General features: G+C 37.3%; 1 long non-coding RNA gene across 1 annotated transcript in view; it reads right to left on the reverse strand.

Annotated features, from left to right (window-relative positions):
• Positions 1 to 12,768, reverse strand: part of LOC144381482 (uncharacterized) — a 108,785-nt gene that overhangs the window by 44,600 nt on the left and 51,417 nt on the right. Inside the window, exon 2 of the long non-coding RNA XR_013446732.1 lies at positions 11,083 to 11,121. This is a non-coding gene — a long non-coding RNA (uncharacterized LOC144381482). The remainder of the gene's footprint in view (positions 1 to 11,082; positions 11,122 to 12,768) is intronic.

Consider the following 12,768-nt stretch of genomic DNA (forward strand, 5'->3'; position numbering starts at 1 on the left):
AACAGGCACCCCCTGATTTGTATTTTTACTTCTGTCACTAAGTGAGCCTTTCTAAGCAACAGTTTTTATCTTAAAAAAAAAAAGGGATTCAACATTATAATTTATAAGGCAACTCCCAACTTTGAAATGCTGTGATGATTGGCTACAAACACATTTGCAAAATGAGGTGAAACTTACAAGTAATTTTCAGGTTAATTAAGGTCAAAAATACTTTTAATTCTTTAGGATTCCACTTGTGAGTAGAGTGAAAAGTCTAAAGATTTTGCTGAAAAATATTAGTGAATTTGTCTTCAAAAGACAAGGTAATGGGATAAATTGTGGTATATTCACACAATGGGATACTACTCAGCAATAAAAATAAACTACACACAAGAATGTAGGTAAATTTCAAAAACATTATGCTGAATGAAAGAAGCCAAACTCACAAAGATACATATTCTGTGTGTGAGTACATCTATATGAAGTTCCAGAGCAGGCAAAACTAATCTATGGGGATAGAAATCAGATCGATGGTGGCTTGGTGGGGTGTTTGTGATTATCTGGGAAGGAGCACAAAGGTCTTAAGAAGTTGGAAATACTCTGTATCTTGACAGACATGTAAGTTACATGAGCATGTACATTTTTCCAGTGGATAAAATTACATTCTTATATCAGCATATTTCACTGTATTTGTAAATTATACTTTAATTTTAAATATTAAAAAAGATGGCCTAAAATTTATAATGTATATTTAGATTATAAAAAATTGAGAGTTTAGGGGTGTCTGGGTGGCTCAGATGGTTAAGCATCTGCCTTCAGCTCAGGTCATGATCCCAGGGTTCTGGGATTGAGCCCCGCATCGGGCTCCCTGCTCAGCAAGGAGCCTGTTTCTTCCTCCCTCTACTGCTTGTGCTCTCTTGCTCTCTGTCAAATAAATAAAATCTTTTTTAAAAAAATTGAGAGTTTATATGGTTACTTCTGTTAATCACTGTGCTTCTGGGATTCTCAATGAAAACTGATTTATTGAAATAATTTATGGCCGAGAAATACAAATGCTATTTTTTAATTGAAGTATAATTAACATACAGTGTTATATTAGTTTCGGGTGTACAATATAATGATTCAGCAATTCTATATATTTCTGAGTGCTCATCAAGGTAAGTGTACTCTTAATGCCCTTTATTTATTTTACCCATCTACCTCCCCTCTAGGGACCACCAGTTTGTTGTCTGTATTTAAGAGTCTGTTTTTTAGTTTGTCTCCTTTTTTATTTTGCTTTGTGTCTTAAATTTTACATATGAGTGAAATCATATGTCATTTGTCTTTCTCTGTCAGACTTACTTCACTTAGTATTATACCCTCTGGGTCTATCCACGTTGTGGCAAATGGCAAGAGTTCATTCTCTTTTTTTTTTTAACTAATATTCCAGTGTGTGTGTGTGTGTGTGTGTGCATGTGTAACACTTCTTCTTTAGCCATTCATCTATTGATGGACACTTGAGTTGCTTCCATATCTTGACTATTGTAGATAATGCTGTAATAACCATATATCTTTTCAAATTGTTTTAATAGTGCTTTCATTTTCTTTGAGTAAATACCCAGTAGTAAAATACTGGATCATATGATAGTTCTGTTTTTAATTTTTTTAAGGATCCTCCATACTGTTTCTACAGTGACCATACTAAATTGTATTTCCACAAACAGTGAACGAGGGATTCCTATTGTCCACATCCTTGTCAACACTTGTTATTTCCTGTCTTTAATATTTTAGCCATTCTGACAGATATAAGGTGATATCTCATTATAGTTTTAATTTGTATTTCCCTAATGATTAGTGATGGTGAGCATCTTTTCATGTGTCAGTTGACCATTTGTGTATCTTCCTTAGAAAAATATCTGCTCAGGATGTCTGGGTGGCTCAGTTGATTAAGCAGTTACCTTCGGCTCAGGTCATGATCCCAGGGTCCTGGGATCAAGGCCCATGTCAGGCTCCCTGCTCAGTGGGGAATCTGCTTCTCCCTTTGCCTCTGCCCCTCCCCACCCACTTGTGCACTCTCCCTTTCTCTCAAATAAATAAATAAAATCTTTAAAAAAAAATGTCTGTTCAGATCCTCTTCTAAATTTTTAATTAGATTATTTGATTTTTTGGTATTGAGTTGTATAGGTTTCTTTATATTTTTTGGATATTAACCCCTTATTGGTTTTACCATTTGCAAATATTTTCTCCCATTCAGTAGGTTACCTTCTAGTCTTGTTGTTGGTTTCCTTTGCTCTGCAAAAGCTTTTTGTTTTGTTGTAATCCCAATCGTTTAATTTTGCTTTTGTTTCCCTTGCCAAAGGAGACATATCTAGAAAAATACTTCTATAGCTGATTATCAAAAAATTACTGCCTATGTTTTCTTCCAGGAATTTTATAGTATTGGTTCTCACATTTAGGTCTTTAAACCATTTTGAATTTATTTTTGTTTATGTTATAAGAAAGTGGTCCAGTTTCATTCTTTTGCATGTAGCTCTCCAGTTCTCCCAGCACTATTTGTTGAAGAGACTGTTTCCATTGTATATTTTTGCCTCCTTTGTCATAGATTAATTGACCATATAAGGTTGGGTTTATTTCTGGGCTCTCTATTCTGTTCCATTGATATATGTGTCTATTTTTGTGCCAGTACCATACTGTTTGTATTACTACAGCTTTGTAGTATATCTTCACATCTGAGATTATGACACCTCAGTTTTGTTCTTTCTCAAGATTGCTCTGGCTATTCAGGGTCCTTTGTGGTTCCATACAAATTGTAGGATTATTTGTTTCAGTTTAGTGAAAAATGTCATTAGTGTTTTGATAGGGATTGTGTTAAATCTGTAGATTGCTTTAGGTAGTATGGACATTTTAACAACATTGGTTCTTCTAGTCCATGGCATGGGATGTCTTTCCATTTGCTGTGTCATCTTTAATTTCTTTCATCAGTGGTTTATAGTTTTTGGAGTACTGGTCTTTCACCTCTTTGGTAAAGTTTATTCCTAAGTATTTTATTATTTTTGGTGAAGTTGTAATGGGATTGTTTTATTAATTTCTCTTTCTGCTATTTCATTATTAATGCATAGAAATGCAACAGATTTCTGTATATTAATTTTGTATCCTGCAACTTTACTGAATTCATAATCAGTTTTAGCAGTGTTTTGTTGGAGTCTTTATAGTTTTCTACATAGTATCATGCCATCTACAAATAGTGAAACTTTTTTTACTTCTTTACCAATTTGGGTGCATTTTATTTCTTTTCCTTGTCTGATTGCTGTGGCTAAGACTTCCAGCACTGTGTTGAACAAAAGTGGTGAGACTGGACATCCTTGTCTTGTTCCTGATCTTAAAGGAAAAGCTCTCAGCTTTTCACCATTGAGTATGACGTTAGCTGTGAGTTTTTAATATATGGCCTTCATTATGATGAGCTATGTTCCTTCTAAACCTACTTTGTTGAGAGTTTTTATCACAAATGAATGTTGTATTTTGTCAAATGCTTTTTCTGCATCTATTAGGTTGATTATATGGTTTTTATCCTTTCTCTTGTCACTATTATGTATTAAGTTGCTTGATTTGTGACTATTGAACCATCCTTGGGTCCCTGGAATAAATCCCACTTGATTGTGATGAATGATTTTTTTTTAATGTATTGTTGGATTCAGTTTGCTAATATTTTTGTTGAGGAGTTTTGTATCTATGTTCGTCAGAAATATTGGCCTGTAGTTTTCTTTTTTTATAGTCTCATTATCCAGTTTTGCTATCAGGGTAATGTTGGCCTCATAGAGTAAATTTGGAAGCTTTCTTTCCTCTTCTGTTTTTTGGAATAGTTTGTGAAGAATAGGTATTAACTCTTTAAATGTTTGGTGGAATTCACCTGGATTTTCGTTTGTTGGGAGTATTTGTATTACTGATTCAATTTCATTGCTAATAAATTTCAAATTTTGAAACATTGCTAATTCATTTCTTCCTGATTCCATTTTGGAAGGTTACATGTTTCTAAGAATTTATCAATTTTTTCTAGGTTTTCCAATTTTTTGACATATAATTTTTTGTAATATTCTTTTATAATCCTCTGTATTTCTGTGGTGTCAGTTGTTATTCTCCCTCTTCATTTATAATTTTATTCATTTGAATCCTCTCTCTTTCCTTCTTGATGAGTCTGGCTAAAGGTTTATCAATTTTATTTATGTTTTCAAAGAACCAGTTCCTGATTTCATTGACCTGTTCTATTGTTTTGGGGGTTTTGTCTGTTTCTTTCTATTTCATTTATTCCTCTTCTACTCTTTATTACTTCCTTCCTTCTACTGGATTTGGGCTTTTTTCCTTCTTCCTCTTTCTCTAACTCCTTTAGGTATAAGGTTAGGTTGTTTGCTTGAGACTTTTCTTACTTCTTGAGGTAGACCTGTATTGCTATAATATTCCCTGTTAGAACAACTATTGCTGTATCCCAAAGATTTTGGACCATTGTGTTTTCATTTTCATTTGTCTCCATGTATTTTTTGATTTCTTCTTTGGTTTCATGGTTGAACCATTCATTGTTTAGTAGCCTGTTATTTAACCTCCATGTGTTTGTGTTTTTCCCAGACTTTTTCTTGTAATTGATTTCTAGTTTCATATTGTTATGGTTGGAAAAGATGCATGATATGATGTCAATCTTTTTTAATTCATTGAGATTTGTTTTGTGATATAACATGTGCTCTATTCTGGAGAATGTTCCATGTGCACTTGAAAAGCATGTATATTCTATTGTTTTAGGATGGAATGTTCTGAATATATCTGTTAGGTCCATCTGGTCCAATGTGTCATTCAAAACCACTGATTCCTTATTGATTTACTGTCTGGATTACCTATCCATTGACGTAAGTAGGGTACTAAAGTCCCCCACTATTATGGTATTATTGTCAATGTCTTCCTTTAGTCTGTTAATAGTTGCTTTATGTATTTAGGTACTCCCATGTTTGGTGTATAAATATTTATAATTTTTATATCCTCTTGTAGGATTGTTCCTTTTATTACTATGTGGTGTCCTTCTTTGCCTCTTATTACAGTCTTTGTTTTAACGTCCACTTTGACTAATATAATAAGTATTGCTACGCCTGCTTTCTTTCCACTGCCAATTGCATGTAAATGTTTTTCTATCCCTTCACTTTTAATTTGCATGTGTCCTTAGGTCTGAAATGAATATAGCCCAGGCACTTTTCAAACTGCTGCTTCTGTGCCATATCTCAGCTGGTTTACTTGTTTTGCTGGCTCTTTTAGGTCAGGGACTCAGTTTCCTATCATCACCCTCCTAAGCCCACTGATTTTTAAAGTAACTAGAGTAAGGTAACTGGAGTTAAGCCCTACTGATTGCAGCAACTCTGAGAAGTTAAGCCCCACTGGTTTTCAAGACCAAATGTTATGGAAATCCATCTTCCCACCACAGGTCCCCCATGCCTGGGGTGCCTGGCCTGCAGTCTGATCCTCTTGCTTGTAGTGTCCCTGGGTCTCTGTGCTTTGGGGTTATTCTTGCCAGGAGTTTGGTTCCTGACTGTGTATCCGCCTCTCCTACCCTTTTCTATGTGGCTTCCTTTCTACAATTAACTGTGGAAAGTCTGTTCTGCTAGTTTTGGGGTCATTTTCTGAGTTCTTTGTACTGATGTGGCTGTTATCTTGGTGTGTCCTTGAGATGAGGTGAGCTTAGGATCCTCCTACTCTGCAATCTTCCCAGAAGTCTACAAATGCTATTTTTTAAAAATTTTAAAGATTAGATTGTTTTGCTTTTCAATTATATGTAAATATAATTTATGCTCATTGTATAAACTTAAAAACATAAAACAGCTAATGCTCTCACAGTCACAGCCTTTAGGATGAACAAATATCTGTTCTATCAACCCAGAAAACTATAGATGTGGACATTAGCAAAGGCATACCACTAACTTCTTGCTTGGGTGGATGGGGAGGGGCTAGGAATAGTGGTGTATATTCAAAGATAAGGATCCCTTTCACACATTGGCACTTCTCTACTGCCCTGTAAATGGTGTCTACTAGGAAACTGAGTTTATTCCATGTCACTGTGAGCTTCTCTTCGAGGGCATCAATGATCATCTTAGTATTTGGAATCTGACCCAATGAGCCTTAGCTGAATTTCACATTTGCCCAACAATTTGGGGTTGATAGGCTTTAGTGTCACCAGTCCCACTTCCACACAAGAGAGATAAAAACATTGAGCTATCATTTTAAGCATCTGGGGGATGAGGGTGAGAGTAGGGAATAATTTCATTGTGTGGGGCTGAATTCTCACACATTTCCATTAATCTACTGCATCAGCTATTCAACTCAATCCTACTCTGCCTCGGCCGAGTTAATGTTGCATTAATTTTGATTCATGTGTCCTAATGGTCATTTAAGCAGATCATTTGGATGAGAGTGAAAACAATAATTGGAGAGCCTAGACACAAATATTTGATTTTCCAGGATTTTGCAATGTTTACAAAATCTGCCATCCAGTAGCAACACCCTGCGGTAAGGCCTATTGGTTTCAAATATACACTCTGATATGATAAATACCGTGTCTCCAATGTTAATGTAAAGTAGGTATAAATGAAAATTGTTACTGCTGTTAGAACACTGATGAGAACTGCTAATAATAATAAGATGTCAGTCATGGTTAAAGGTTAATATAACAAATCTTTTCATTTAAAATTGCATAACAACAGAACCTATTTGTATTTATCTTCAGAATACCAACACACAGTGAGTGGAAAATAAATGTACTGGTTTTTAGAACTTTGAAAATAAATAATTTAATTAATTATTCAGTATAATATCCATAGAAAATAAAAATTTCAGCCATCATTCACTGAAATTCAGTAGTGGAAAAGTAAGATAGAAAAAAATATTCAGGAAAAGATCCAGTATACATTTTCAATGAAATGTGAAAGAAGGAAGTTTGGGAATGGCCAAGTTGTCCTAGAGTTCAGAATAAAGCACTATTTGTTTGATTTATTGTCTTTTTTTAGTGCGGATCAGCTTCCACAAAATCCTTCCAAAACATGCTGAATCCAACCAACCCCCAGTGTCTTGTGGAAATGCTAATTACTTAAATAAAGATGGTTAGACTTCTTATTTGTAAAATGCACTAATAATGCCTGCCCCATGGGATTGTTAGAAAATATTAGTGAGTATAATTCATTCACGAAATCTTTGTTGATGTCCTCTGTGTGTTAGTTCTGTTCTTAGTCTGGAGTTATGGTGGTGAGCAAGACAGATAAGCCTTCTCTCTTTTAGTGAAGGTAAATTGGTGAAGAAAACAGTTATTTGTATGTAAAAAAAAAAAAAAAAAAGTGCCCTCCTCAAATAGTGTCTGCATAGCAGTGGTGGTCCAAAGTACTAGGGAGACCCATAAAGGGTTTTGGGGGTAGCTTAGACAGGGGTAACCACAGTGGAGATTAAAAAAATGCCAATATATAGGGGATATATTTTAGAATAGAGTCAATGGACTCACTGATGGATTGGATGCTGGGGGTGAAATATGGAAAGTATTCAAACATGACTTCTAGGTTTTTGTCTTGATAATTAATGATATAATAACAATAATTCGATCTTATTTTAACCCAAGGATTTCATGTTATTTTATAGTTTTATGATATTTTATTATTTTAAAAGCATTTTCAGACCCGTAACAGCATTCAAAATAATTTTGTAGTTAAACATGACTGTTATAAGTTAGAAAGCCAGATAAACAGCATGCTTCCAACGTTAATGTATAGTAGATAACTTTGTACCAAGCTCTAAAATTAGGAAATTTGCAAAAATTATCTAATTTGATTTTATTATGTTATATTAGTCACCAGTACATTACATCATTAGTTTTTGATGTGGTGATCCATGATTCATTGTTTGCATATAACACCCAGTGTTCCATGCAATATGTGCCCTCCTTAATACCCTATAACATCTCTATGAAATGTAAATTAATAACCCCACTATAAGGATGAATAAACTGAGGTTCAGATAAGTTAATTCACTTATTCAGACTTATACAGCCAGTTAGCAATTCAGAATTCTCTTCTGGGTCTTTTTAACGTTAGTTCTGCATGTAGAAGCTGCTTTTAGGCAACAAGCTTGAACAATGGAAAACTGACTAAGGTAAAAGGGCCCATAGTGACACCGGGCTGAATGCAAACAAGCTCATTAGATGATCCACCTCAAAATATCCATAAGCCCTAACTGACCAATGGGCTCCTTACAACCTAGCACAGGTACCAAAAAAGGAAAATTTATACGTTCCCAGCCCCCCTCACCTCCCCTACTTAACTACAGCCCCCCACCACTGCTTCCTGGCAGACAGTCTCTCCTTTGCTGTCCCGCCCACTGTCCCTTGCAGTATAGTCAATAAACTTCTATCTTCTTTGTTCTGCTGTGGGTGAATTGTCCCACCAGATCGGGTCACCCCACACCACATTCTTCCCACACACAAGCCTACAAATCTTTAAGAGCTTTCTCAAATTCCATAATGGCATTGCCTTCTACTCTGAGCTAATATAACCTATCCTCAGAGATTACTGAAAGAATGGGGCATCCATCAGAGCATCTGTCTGGATAGACGTGTGAAGGGCAGAGGCAAGGTGAGGATGTGGGCTCTGAGTAAAAGTAGGCACAGGATGAAGAGACAGAAAGATGCTGAGAACCTGGGGAGGTACAAGAGCACAAGGGTCATGGTGTTCCAGTAGGAAACCAGAGCAGAGGCAACTGCTGTTTTTCTATGCCAGGTCAGCCCTGTTTCAACAAATTCAGTAAACAAGAGCCTTAGGGGTCAAATATCTGAAACAGAGACTGTGCAAATATTCCTAAGTTGCCTTTTGCTTAGAAACTTTGGCTAACCCTTCCATTTAAGAGGACCTGAGATCTGCTGAGATCTGAGATCCACATTAGAGAAAGCCCTTTTGTTGGATTTGCATGGCTTCTGTTGAATAATGCTGCTTACTGGTCTGTCTCTCCTAGGTCATTCACACCCCAATGATGCCTCCTCCCTCATGGCTCAGATTACATTTCCTATGAGCTTAAGAAAAGGCAGAAGCTTGGACACTTTTAACCTATTAGAGACATTAACAAAGAACAGCCTATTTGCTTGTTATTTCTATTAAAAAACAAAGCAAAATAAAACTGCAGTGTAGATAGCCAATGTTACCTTGGTGATTTCCTTCCCTCTGTTCTGAGCTGCAATTGTGCAAGGCCAATATGAGCATCTGAGACATTCAAGGGAGGAAACAATTTAGAGAGTGAAGCTATTACAGAGCAGGGAAAGGGATGGGTCCTTCTCTAGGCCCAGTACTAACAAGATTAAAATATGTGCAAGAAAATTATACGTAAGCATTTTAATTTAAGGCAACCGAGCTGGTGCACATTTTTATAACTAAAAGGAATGGGGGAAATGAGCTCATTGAGGAAGGTGGGGAGAGTGGCCTCACTCTTGCCTTCCTGCCCAGTCCCCTTGACATTCCACAGCATCCTGCAGTGATCATTTTTCTCCTCCATGAAAATAATGATTCTTTAAAGGGCCAGAAGGTGCAGCTGATTCCAAGTGAAGCAGACTCAGACTGATGGAGGGAAAGGAAAAGTAAATGCAATTTCATTTCCGGTTTCTGAAAGCTATTTACAAATGAGGGCAAAACACACCATAGAAATCATGAGGAACACAGTATGAAATGTCGCCAAGTAGATGATTACGATGGAATGAGGTCACTTAGTAACACCGACTGACCATTCGGCGACTCAGGAAGCCAGCCCAGAAAAATGGAGACGCTGCCAGAGGCGCCTCGTTTCCTCTCCTCTTGGTAGGTTCCTCTAATCGCCATGTCAGGGAGGTATTGCCTGTCTTTAAATGGTGCTAGGCCCCAGCTTTGAGGTTTGTGAATGCAAGTTTGATTTGGCGACTCTGCACTGGGCCTGGAAAGGGTAAGCTTCTGGGTTACAGAAACCCAGTGTGACCGAGCACAGTACGTACTGAGTGCTTTGTTTCTAGTACCCTCTGTGAGTGAACTGCCTGCTACACCTGAAAGGTCGGGGACCTGCTATGTGCCTGACTCACCTGTGATGATGTGAGAGCTCTCAGTTCCAAAAGATTTTATCTACCCCGTAAGGGCCACCAGCCCACTTCCCCTACTGTCCCTTATTACTCTATTTTCTGAACTCGAAGATGCAGGGTTTTGTTTGGTTTTGTTCTGTTTTCCAGCTTAAAATCTCTGAAACTGAAATGGGTCTTACAATTGATAAGGTAGTGTTTTGTTCCTACTCTCTTTCTCTAAATAGAGGGGAGTGAACAAATATGGTATCATGGCCCATAAAATTGAAACTCAGCCTCCAGCCTATAAGGCTACAGGGACTGAAGGTTGATAGAAACAAGTAGGAAAATGAGTGGTCAGGCCTGAGTATCCAAGACAGGTAGAAGCCAGGGAGGTGGGGGGCATGCAGAGCCGCCTGTGACCAGACAGTAATTGTCTTAGAATAAGGTCACCAAGCCCACATTTGTCCCCGTGCTTTTGTGTTTGCTTTGTTTTGGTTTTGTTTTCCCCATCATAGCTGTACTTAGAGGGAAAGGGTCTTTGTCTACCCAAGAGTGATAATTGGAGCACTTTCCCGGTTACCTTTTAAATATATGTCCATTGGTGTCTAAAATGCACATTTTTTCCTAGCTCTTCAGAGCGCCTGAAGCACTGGGTTCTGCCATCCCCCAAAAGTAGCCCAACATCCACATGCCCTCATCCCCATCTTTTCCAGAATATCCCCTGTCCTTCACTCCCTCCTTCCCTCAGGGCTCTTCCCTCCAAAACTACTTAGGAGAAACAAACTTAGGCAAAGATGCTAATGGATAATAATATTCTCCCTTCTTGGGTGTTGCATTTTAAAGGGGTCTGGAGGAAACACAATATCCTAATTCAAAATACTTGAATTTGAATTGAGGAATTTTCAAGACACCAGGAAGGATATATTAGGGCAAGAGAGATTTTAAGTCTCCATCAAATCCCATTATATAGGCATCCACATGCTCTGTCAGAGCCCAAAGATTCTGGGCAGCAAGAAATGTCAAATGTAAATGTAAAATTCTACCTCTTTGCTCCTGGCATTTTCATCACAGCTTTGGTGATCCTGAAAAGAAAGAATAAAAGAAATAAACCAGCTTTTCCTTTGCAAATTGCTTACCAATTAGCTTTTAATGAACACTTGATTCTTTCATGATGACGTAGACTAAGGATATTTACTCAATCTAATTTCTCCTCAGCTTAATGGGAGCATTTGACTAGTCCCTGCAACAAATTCACCAAAACAAACATTTATTCTGCTACCATTTGAGAGACGCTCTGCCAGCCATTGGGAGAGATTAAAAATATATGAGACATGGTCTCTGCTCTCTAAGCACTTAATATCTAGCTGCAGGGACAAGGTTGTCAGAGCTCAATGACAGATTCAACACAATGATACGTGTAACGGCACAAAGCAGAAATGCATTACCAAATGCAGTGCCAGGGTATTTAAGAGAGAAACAGTGTAAATAAAAAAGTCCTTCTTGGAGGAGCTGAATCTAAAGGGTGGTATTATGAACACCTGTTATTTCTATTAACCTAGCATCCTTATACCCTTTGGAGAAATTTCCTAACCCCATTTCCTGTGGTCCTACAGGCTATCAAATAAGAGTCTGCACAGTATGGGCACCTGATCCAGGTTACACCAGTTAGGATTATTCACTCTTCTGGCAACAAGACTTGGTCCAGGTGAGTACTTGACTCACCTTGGGCCAATCAGAGTCCTTCCCTGGATTTCTGACTCATGCACACTGGGAAGGGGCAGTCCTTCTCTACTGGGATGTGTACATAAAAGGGAATAAATACAGGACTGCTAGAGGCCATGTTCTGTTTCATGGAGAGAGCCTTCTTACAGAACAAAGCCAAAAATCAGGAGAACGTCAAAATGAAAGAAGAAACAGGCATATTCCTGACATCTTTTGAGCACTTCAATGTAGCAGGCTTAAAGGTCCACCACTTAGTCTTACAAGCCAAAAAATTCCCTTTGTATCTTATTTATCAAATTCACCCCTACCCTTCCTGGAACTCAAGTTTTACACGTTAGTCTTCTTAGTCCCAAAGGGTCACTAATGCTCTGTTTATTTTTTCCTTATTTTTTAAATCTATTTGTGCTTAATTTTAAATAGTTTCTATTGCTATGTATTCAAATTCATTGATCTTTATTTTTGCAGTGTCTATTGGCTCTTAATCCCATCCTGTGATTTTTCTCATTTTATTTTATTTTTAAAGATTTAATTTATTTATTTATTTGACAGAGAGAGAGACAGCGAGAGAGGGAACACAAGCAGGGGGAGTGGGAGAGGGAGAAGCAGGCTTCCCGCCGAGCAGGGAGCCCGATGCAGGGCTTGATCCCAGGACCCTGGGATCATGACCTGAGCTGAAGGCAGACGCTTAACAACTGAGCCACCCAGACGCCCCATTTTTCTCATTTTAGATATTGTGTTTTTCACATCTGAAAGTTCTATTTAGTTCTTTTTTATATCTATCTTCCATTTTTCATCTCAACCTGTTCATTTTTTTTCCTACACCTTGAGCATATAGAACATATTATAATAGCTATTTTAAGGCCTCTGTCTGTTAATAACATTATCTCTGCCATTTTTGGGTCTGTTGATTTTTTTTTCCTTCTGGATATGAGTCGTATTTTTCTTTTTTTTTTTTTTTTTTGCTTTACGGTAATTTTTGAGTGAATGCTGGATATTGCAAATTTTAT

The sequence above is a fragment of the Halichoerus grypus genome, chromosome 4 (assembly GCF_964656455.1).
Source record: "Halichoerus grypus chromosome 4, mHalGry1.hap1.1, whole genome shotgun sequence".
Lineage (NCBI taxonomy): Eukaryota > Metazoa > Chordata > Mammalia > Carnivora > Phocidae > Halichoerus > Halichoerus grypus.